Source organism: Zophobas morio, unplaced genomic scaffold, assembly GCF_036711695.1.
Source record: "Zophobas morio isolate AGI-343-1 ecotype UQ-CSIRO unplaced genomic scaffold, CSIRO_AGI_Zmor_V1 ptg000024l, whole genome shotgun sequence".
Lineage (NCBI taxonomy): Eukaryota > Metazoa > Arthropoda > Insecta > Coleoptera > Tenebrionidae > Zophobas > Zophobas morio.
The window spans coordinates 5,820,958-5,830,331 of NW_026972129.1; the positions used below are offsets into that span (position 1 = coordinate 5,820,958).

A 9,374-nucleotide genomic window follows, 5' to 3' on the forward strand; every position below is an offset into this window, starting at 1 on the left:
CTGCGTTCTCCCTTGGGCGTGTGAGCGCTGCGACCTATAGATTTCGTTTCGAGTTCCATCGGTGTGCTTGCTTGGGTATTAATTTTGCAACAGTGCATTCTGTGGTTCCAGGTTTGAATTCTCCATGTCGTCAGACGCTTTGGCCTGGGGGGGTTCTTTTGGCCCTTAGACGCTGGGTTGCATCGTTCTTTGAGAATGAGGTAAGACGACCTTGGATTTATGCGGCTGCGTTCTCCCTTGGGCGTGTGAGCGCTGCGACCAATAGATTTCGTCCCGAGTTCCATCGGTGTGCTTGCTTGGGTTTTCACTTTGCAACATTCTCAATTTTTGGTGCAATTTCTTCCGGTGGTGTATTGGGTACTAACTTTGCATTTGTATTGTATCTGAATTGTATCTGTATCTGTAGTGTATTCTGTATTGTAGCTAGATTGTAGGTACCTGTATTGTATTTCCGTTGTATTGTACTGTATAACGCTCTATCCCTCATTAACAATTCCTAGCCCTCTCCTTTCCTAGCGAGATCTGCTCCAGACCTTCCCATGGTTCTTGCTGAGCATCAACTATCGAGGACAGAAAATTTAAATTCAAAACCAGCAAAGTTTCACAAAAATCATGAAATTCGCTCGTTGGTGGCCAACGTGGAGCAAACGAGACTTTTGTAACTCAACTAACTTTGTTAACTCTATATTCTTAAGGAAAAAAAAAATAATATTACATTTAATTTATTATTTATAAGGACAAATAGTCAATTGCCATGCCGATGCTCATTTTTAAATTAAATGCTCACAAAACGCGTAGATGTTCAATTTGTGTCCGGGGAGATACAGTGTTTCCAAGTAGGTACTCAGTACATAGAGTAGGTGCTCAGGTATGTAAGAGTAATAATGAAGTAGGTACTTCGTACTTCGAATATGAGTATCTACTCAGTTTTATTCATACCACCCAATGTCTCGCTTCATATTTGATTATGTTGATTATGAGCACAACGCTGATCAACTTCCGTATCCGAATTACCCATGAAATAAATCATTGCGATTTGCACCTGAGGTAGTTCGTCGCACATTTGATTGACTTCGTCGACCTATGTCAGCTTGTCGTCTTCTCGGCATTGTAATGAACTTCACAAAACGACAAAGAATTATTTTCACAGTCAATCAAATCTGTAAATTTTGTCTTGAGAATTTTAAAATACTTAAAACTTCAAATTAAATCCTCGAATAACGGTAAAGTTTGAAGTTTTGTCGAAACCAACAAAGTGAACATAGGTAAATAGAATGGCAGTTCAAAATTAATAAGAAACTTTCGCAATGTGTAACTAAATTCACTTTAACCAAATCTTTTCTTAAAATAAACGACGTTTCTTTTTACGAAAAAACAAAGAACGACTTGAAATGCAATACACTTGTCACAATCGCACGGAAGAATTAGTTTTGTATGACACGTCAGTCAGACGACAGGTCCGTCAGGAACGCCAATTATTCAAATTAATTCGAAGTGGCGATTCTCATACAAAATTTTTAAATTTTTTTTATCTTTTAGCTGTTTTATTTTTTATAAATATTCTTACATATAAACCTTGTCCTGACAATAAGGAACACGTAAAAAAAAGAATCATCCAATTCGGTGCAGTCGTTCTGAAGTTATGAGCGTACATACATTTCGGCAATTCATTTTTATTTATAAGTATAGATTAGAAATTACTGGAGCAATTGTTGTCAGATTTTGTATGTATATTAGGAATATCATGTAGATGGTTAAACACTCGCTAAAATTTGATTAATTATCCCCACCACCAATGGGATGACGTCATCTCCAAAATTTATAACATTTTTTTTTTTAATTTTATAAAATGAAATACTCCTGCACTTGTGGTGTGTGAATCCACGTCGAATTTTCACCCTAGACATCCAAAATTTTTGGAAAAAAATTCAAAACTGAATAATACTATTTTAAGGTTGTCGTAATCATGGTAAATCGTTAAGCAAAATTTATTCGTTTATCCTCTCTCCAAAAATTGATCATGTCATCTCTAAATTTTGCTGAATAAATCCTAGCCAAAATGTGGAAAATATAATGAGTCTATACCTGTTATTTATCATTGCATTAAAAGTTTTTAAATTTCTTATACAGGGTGATTTATAAAAAATTAATGAAAGAGTTCATTTACTTTATTGATTAAATCGGGAACGGCTCACTCCGTTTTCCCGAAAATTTGTGTATTATTAATACAATACTATTATCAATTATAATATAACAAGTGATATGATTATTATCGATAATATTTCGAGTGAAACCGAGCGGCAGATTCAACGAGTGCGAAGCACGAGTTGAATGTGCTGCTTCGGTTTCACGAGCCATATCTTCGATTATTAATCATATCACGAGTTATATTCAACATGAGAATATAATAAATGAACACATTTTTTGATAATAGAATTGATTTCGTCGTTTTGAGCTTGCCCCCAACGTTGGCAAGCCATAAAAGACAAAAAAATTTACGAAATTTTAAAATTTGTCAATTTGACAGTTTTTAAATTTAGGTAGCAACAGACCACAATAAGGCAATAAAATTATTATCGCTGTGATAGACATGTAACTACGGGCATGAACAAATTCTATTGGAAGAAATGGAGTCATGTGATTCATGAATTATATTCTCATTAGTATTACACTGCACCTATTCAAAGTGATATACGTGTCTTTGCAGAAATGTTAATGACGTCATCACAAAATTTTGTTAATAGAAAACTCATTTGGAACGTACGACCCCGCACGCTTCTTTACATTTACATACATACTTTTATTTTAACTTATAAGGGTTCTCATAAAAAAAAATAAAATTCGCATAATCAAACTTTATAATTTTTCGAAAAAGTTGGATTTGTTTTATTGTATTTCAGGGGCGAGGGAAGCACTGTCGATATAACCTTCGACCAATTTTTTTTTCTAAAAATTATACGGTCATTTCCAAAAAAAATTGGACAAGATGAGCAAATCAGGTTCTCATAGACCAATAAAAAGCAACAGAATATGACCTTCATGCACGATGTATAATAAGTTTATTTTTGTTAGTAACTTATTAACTTATTATACACCGTGTTTTCATGTCAATGTCATTTGCGCGAAATTTTTTGGAAACGTAGTAGGAATATGAGAGAAAAAATGTCGGTAACTTTTAGCGTCGCGTACCTATCTATTAGTTTATTAGTAAACCTTTTAAATCAAGTACAGGATATTTTTATTAGTAAACCTTTTAGCTTGAATAGACAAACACATTAGAATGATGCGGTTGTAAGTGAATGTTATTATTAACCGTCGTTAAGTACATGGATCTCGAGGAATTTCTCATCTATTGCTATACACAAAATTTAACAAACATTATTGTAGATGTTTTATTAATGCAATGACATTTATATAAATTGCACGTTGAAAGAATTATTTTGGTATATATATCTATTCATACCTGTGTCATGTTATCATGTGTATCGCCACAAAATTGTGTCCCGTATAAAAAATAAGCGAATATGCTTATCGCAAAATTATTTCTTGTTTATTTTTTTATAATGCTTGATTTTACACATGCTTTGTTAAGAAATGATGAAAATAAAAATTTAATCGACTGTGTAACCCAAATTGTGGACAAGAACTTCATATTTTCACGTACTGTTATTATCACGGAAGAATATTTAGAGATCCGTAATGTTTCTGGAATGATACGTATTGATTTTACACATTTGCATCTTTTGACGACAATAGAGGAAAAATTTAATAATGTAATTTTAAGTTACAATAATCTAAACTTATTAAACGAAACAATGATTGTCTTAAAAGATTCGTATGGTTTTGATTCAAGGAGCAAATATGTAGTAATTACAAAAAAAATCGATGATTTAATTTATCTGGCCAAGATGTTATGGTCTTATCGTTTATATAAATCACTCATAATATTGGACAGCGAAACAAGTGTGGACATATTTGAAATTGACTTTAAAAACTCCAAATGTGGAGAGTATATAAAACCTATGAAAATTGGTCATTTTCATGGGACGTTGAAAATGCAGCATGGATTGTTTAATCCTAACATGAAGAATCATTTTTATGGGTGCCCTTTAAAGGTAATCTATTCTCATTCATATCCTTGGATTAATAATAACTCTTCTGGTATCTTTGTTGGGGTTTTAAACATTTTTGCGGAAAGTAATGGGTTCAAGTTACTCTACATGCCTGAAAATCCTATTTATTTTCAAGAATTACAAGAAAGTTATTCCTTTGAATCAGTGGAAAGTGATTTTGAAAGTGGATACGCAGATATATTTCTCGGGCTGGGAAATAATTTGCCAAATGCCATTGTTGAAACTACAACGACTGTATATGACGACAATATTTATTGGGCAGTTCCAAAGGCTGTCAGAATGCCTTACTGGAAAGCGATGGTCCACTATTTTCCTTACCCATTTTGGTGCTCTATGCTATTTTTGTTTTTAATAATGTGTATAATATTTTGCATCATTGCAATGAAAATCTCTCATGAAGACTACTTTAAGGACATTGTTGGAAACATCTTAAATCTGTTTTCAATTGCTTTAAATTTGCCAGTCTCAAAGTTACCTGTGAATAGAGCTCTAAAGACAATAATCACTATTTATTGTTGGATATCGTTACTGACGTGTGTAGTATTGCAAGCCAAACTGTATGACATATTTAGTAATCCCGTTTACGAAAACGACATAACAAATCTGGGAAAACTATTGGAATCCGATTTACCTTTAAAATTTTCAGATGGCTTAGCGCTAATATTTTTGTTTACTGGTCCCCAAAATCTTCGTGTGTACAATACATACATTGGTACTAATCTAACACTTATGGAGAACTTGGATGAAATGCTGATTAAAAAAAACTTTGCGACTATAATTGACAGAGGAGTCTTAATAATGCGCCCCAACCTACGCGAAAGCGTCAACGTTTTTGAAATTATGTATTTTCAAATATGTTTTTATGTGAAAAAGAACCACGAACTTTTTGATATTCTTAATGCCTCTATTAAAAGAATTGTTGAAAGTGGGCTGGTAAACAAGTTGGTGTCAGATGTTAGGTGGAAGTACTTTCTACAGGATCGTTTGGACAAAGAGAACGGTTTTTTTAAACTCTCTGTAACCCATTTTCAGGGTGCTTTCATGATTTTATTTTATGGATTAGTGTTTGCTAGTGTAGTTTTCGCACTAGAGTTGCTACTGGCAAAAATAAATAAAAAATAAAATGAAAATTAACAATTTTTAGCCAAGGTAAATAGATAACTATTACAAAATTTCCATCTGCAATAAATTATTACACACCTGCGCTTTAAAATTATCACAACTCATTGTTCGATGAGAATGGATTATTTTCAAACATATTATCTAGAGGACTTTAATAGTTAATAAAAATATATTATCCACAAAAACTGCCTTTTTGTTTTTGCGAATAATAAAATTTTTAGCAGGACTTTATAAAGTAATACTAACCTTTTCTGTTGTGTCTTTTATGAAGTGTAGCGACCGACATACTAAATTTTAGATTTTTTTCATAATTAAGTCAGTTGATCTTAGGTGTGACAAGTCGTGATCGTCTGCACCAGCAATGTGACGACATTACCTCAAAATGTTAGATAATGTCAGTTTTCAAAACTGGCGTGCTAAAAAAAAAACTTAACCGCCAGAACTTTTCGTTTTGTTTTAGTTTAACCTACAGTGTATATTTTACAGTTTCTAGTGAGAAGAAACACAAGCGCAGTCTGCATACTATGTAACAGAAAACGCACATTTATTGCTGAAATCTGAAACACACTTTATTTTTCATGGTTTTTGTACAATCGCTGCACGTCTACAATAAAATGAAAATTTTCGTTATCTTGAAATTAGCTCATGCACAATCGGCGTCCTTTTTCACCGTGACGTCTAACAAACCTTTGTCATTTTTGCTACACCAAAACTTATATAGAAGTGCTTTTAAGAAAACATAGATGCATATGGAAATCAGCAGAGCAGTAATCCAAACAGATCTAGAGTTCACAATGATATAATAAGGACGATTCTGACTATATACTTACAAATTGATGTACCAGTTACAGCAACCCTCTTTACAACACCACGAATTGTAGCAACTTATTATTGTGTACGTGACATTGGTTCCATTGACATTATTCTGCGACTTTTCCTTTATTAGACAGATACGGGGTTGTACACGGTACTGCGAGGCTGCCTGAATCAGTCAGTTGGGTGAGATTTTTTTTAAATGGAAACATACCAATGCATTGGTAGCAGTTAAGACGGAAAATATGATATCTGTCAGAAAGAACATTTTAGGAATTTAAAAACGTAACAAATTTTACTTGTTGCTACGATAGAAAAATATGCTATCCACCTTTTTTTTTTAGATAAGAGCATTTTGTAAGAAATGTAAGCTTAGTAGACAAGGACATAAGACACATTAGCAAATATACCATTAAATATATTTTTTTTTATTTAACTAAATAAGTATGTAAATAACACAAAAACATGTGTCAGAAGCGGAGGGCGAGGTTCCTAGTCGAGCTGGCGGGATTTATCGCGCCATCTGCACAAAAGACGCAGGTCTTGAATAGAAGTCAGGGTAGCGATCGGGATGACGCGACAGTCGCGGCTTGGCCCAATAGCCGGGATTTCCAACCACTAGTTTGGGCCCGTAACGGTCTGCTAGCGCGGCACGTTTCTTCGTTAGATAGAGGGGTGCTGGGCGGTATCTGCTTACCAGTAGAGTAGAATTACCGTCGTGGTGGAAGAACAGCCACAACCAGGAGCCCCAAACTCCGCTCGTGCTACAACGCCATCTATAGGTAATTTTGCTGTGCTCTAGAATAAATTTTGCTGTGCTCATCAACTTTTTAGTAAGGACAAGAAAAATGGCAAAAAGGCGACTGATTTCACAAAAAATGCGGAAAAACGACTACAAAAAAATCACAAAGAAGCGACGAAAAAAAGACAAAGGACAAAAAGTTCTTAAAAGAGGCGACTATAAAAAAAAACAAAAATGCACAAAAGTCACAAAAAACATCGTCAAACAAATACGAAAACAGAGGACAAAAAAATAAAAATTGAGAAAAAGGCCACCGCAAGAAATGACGAAAAATGGGGGGTCTGCAAAAAAAATGGGCACAAAAGTGTTAAAAAAGGGGGATTAGAATAAGTTACCAAAAAAGCAATGAAAAAAGGACAAAAATGCGATAAAAAGTCTGCAAAAAAGGTGACTACAAAAAGTGATACATAAACAACCCCGAAAAACGAAAAAATTCAACAAAAATACGAAAATAGAGGACAAAAATTACCACTACAAGAAGTGACGGGAAAAGGAGGCTAAAAATGCGAGATTCAAAAAAAGGCGACAAGAAAAGGTCACAAAAAACAACCACAAAAGTCCACAAAAGAGACCACAAACACGGAAGGATAAAAGGCGACTACATAAAGTGACAAAAAAGTCTTTGAAAAAGCATCAAAACCGCAAACAAGTCATCAAAAGAAAATAAAAAAAAGAGGATAAGAAGTTGACGAAAAGGTGACAAAAAATGCGAAATGTTTGAAAGATGTTCTTCCATTGAAGTACGATTGAACCGTTCTACAATTCCATCTGACATCTGACTGCGGGTGCAAGGCGTGTCTTCCGCATTCCGAGTAACTCAGTGACTCTTTGGAATAGCTTTGACTCGAAATTTCTACCTGGATTCGAATGCATTGCCATTGGAACCCCAAACGTGCAGATCCAGTTGTCAACCAGCACCCTTGCAACTGTAGTAGCTTCTTGGTTCGTTATGGCATAAGCTTTAGGCCATTTGCTGAAGGAATGACTGATGATCATTATATGCTTGTTCGCGTCCTTGGTCGCTAGGAAAGGACCCGCTATATCCACTGCAATTCCTTTTAAAGGCGAACTGACGTTGTATTGTTGCATCGGACCTCTCGCCTTAGTCGGTTCCTTGACCCGCGCACAAGTCGAACATTTCTTGCAACAGCTCTCCACGTCTTCTCGACAACCACTCCAGTAAAATCTCTCCCTAACTTTAGAAAGCATATTGTTGATTCTCAAAGTAATTCCGTTGTTCTGATGGCCGGAAGAACTAGTTGGTGCAGTTGCATGACGATATGTTCCCCATCCGGGCTTTCCCAGGCTCGCTTTAGCAATCCGCTCTCGACTTGCAGGAAGTTCCACTGAGCCCATAATATCTTGAAAGAGGGGGACTCGTGTGGTATTTCCAATCAGACAGACTGTTCCATCTCATCTTACTTTCGTTTGAGCGGCCCGATATCCACGTCTTCCTCTGTGTCTTTCCTAAGCTGAGCGGTAGTCTATTCTTTACCCTCTGCGACTGCAGTCTTCCCACAGTTGAACATCGTTTCGCGCTCATCAATCTTGTCGCATTGTTTGCAGTTCTGACACGGTCTTTTCGACAGAGAGTTTGCATTATTGTGAAGTTTACCGGCCCTATGTTAGCTCTTGAAGTGATAGTGTTGGAATCGTTCAAACCACCTAGTCACTTATCCTTCGGGATTCTTCATTTGAAGGAGCCATGTAAAGGCTACTTAATCGGTTCTAATTAGGAATTTTCGTCCAGAGATATTTGTGCAAGTAGTGTCCAACAGTTCTGACGATCGCTAACAATTCCTTCCTTGTGGCACAGTGGTTCTTTTCGGGCTTCGAAACTACACTGCTGAAATACTCAGTGACTTGCACCTCGCGTCTTTGTCCAAAATGAACATCCTCCATGCTTGAGAATAAGACGAAATAGGACTAGAGCAAAGTGCATTCTTCAGTCTTTTGAAGGCTGCCTTATATTCAGCAACAAAATTGAGATTTCAAGTCTGTCAGCCTGTGCAGAGGAGCAGCAATAACAGCAAAGCCGTTGAAACGCCTTCTGTAGTAATAAAAATTTCGGCAAGGTTGGAATTTTTGGTTTTTCCAAACCCTCGTGAAGAATTACGTTTGACATCCTGTCTTCTCCGGTCGCTGTGTCGTTTTCTTCCTTGTCGACCTCGCTCTCTGGCCTACTTTCTTCCTTGTCCTTTTCGCCCTCTGCACCACTTCCTTCTTGTCTTCTTCTTCCTTCGTGCCTTGCTCGTGTTTTTTCTGTTTGCTTTCTCGTGTTGAAAATTTCTGATAATTACTGTAATGTCGAATCTGACACACGCTTTGGGTTAACTATGTTTACTTGGACTGGGTTTTCCTCAACTGTCTCCAACGCTTCCGTGCTTCGGCACTTGGGAAAAAAATTTCGGTACTGCGCTTCTTCTACCTTGCGTCTTTGACTAGGAGTCTTTAACGATGGTTTCGTTCATGACATTAAAAAAAAATGTGTCTATCTGCCTATG

At 35.9% G+C, this 9,374-nt stretch overlaps 1 long non-coding RNA gene across 1 annotated transcript; it reads right to left on the reverse strand.

The window, feature by feature from the left end:
* Positions 1 to 5,801: 5,801 nt before the first annotated feature.
* Positions 5,802 to 6,356, reverse strand: LOC135135548 (uncharacterized). The gene is made up of 3 exons (XR_010281597.1): positions 6,283 to 6,356; positions 6,086 to 6,237; positions 5,802 to 6,037 (listed from the first exon to the last, which is right to left on the reverse strand). It is a non-coding gene; the product is annotated as an uncharacterized LOC135135548 (long non-coding RNA).
* Between the last annotated feature and the right edge of the window lie 3,018 nt (positions 6,357 to 9,374).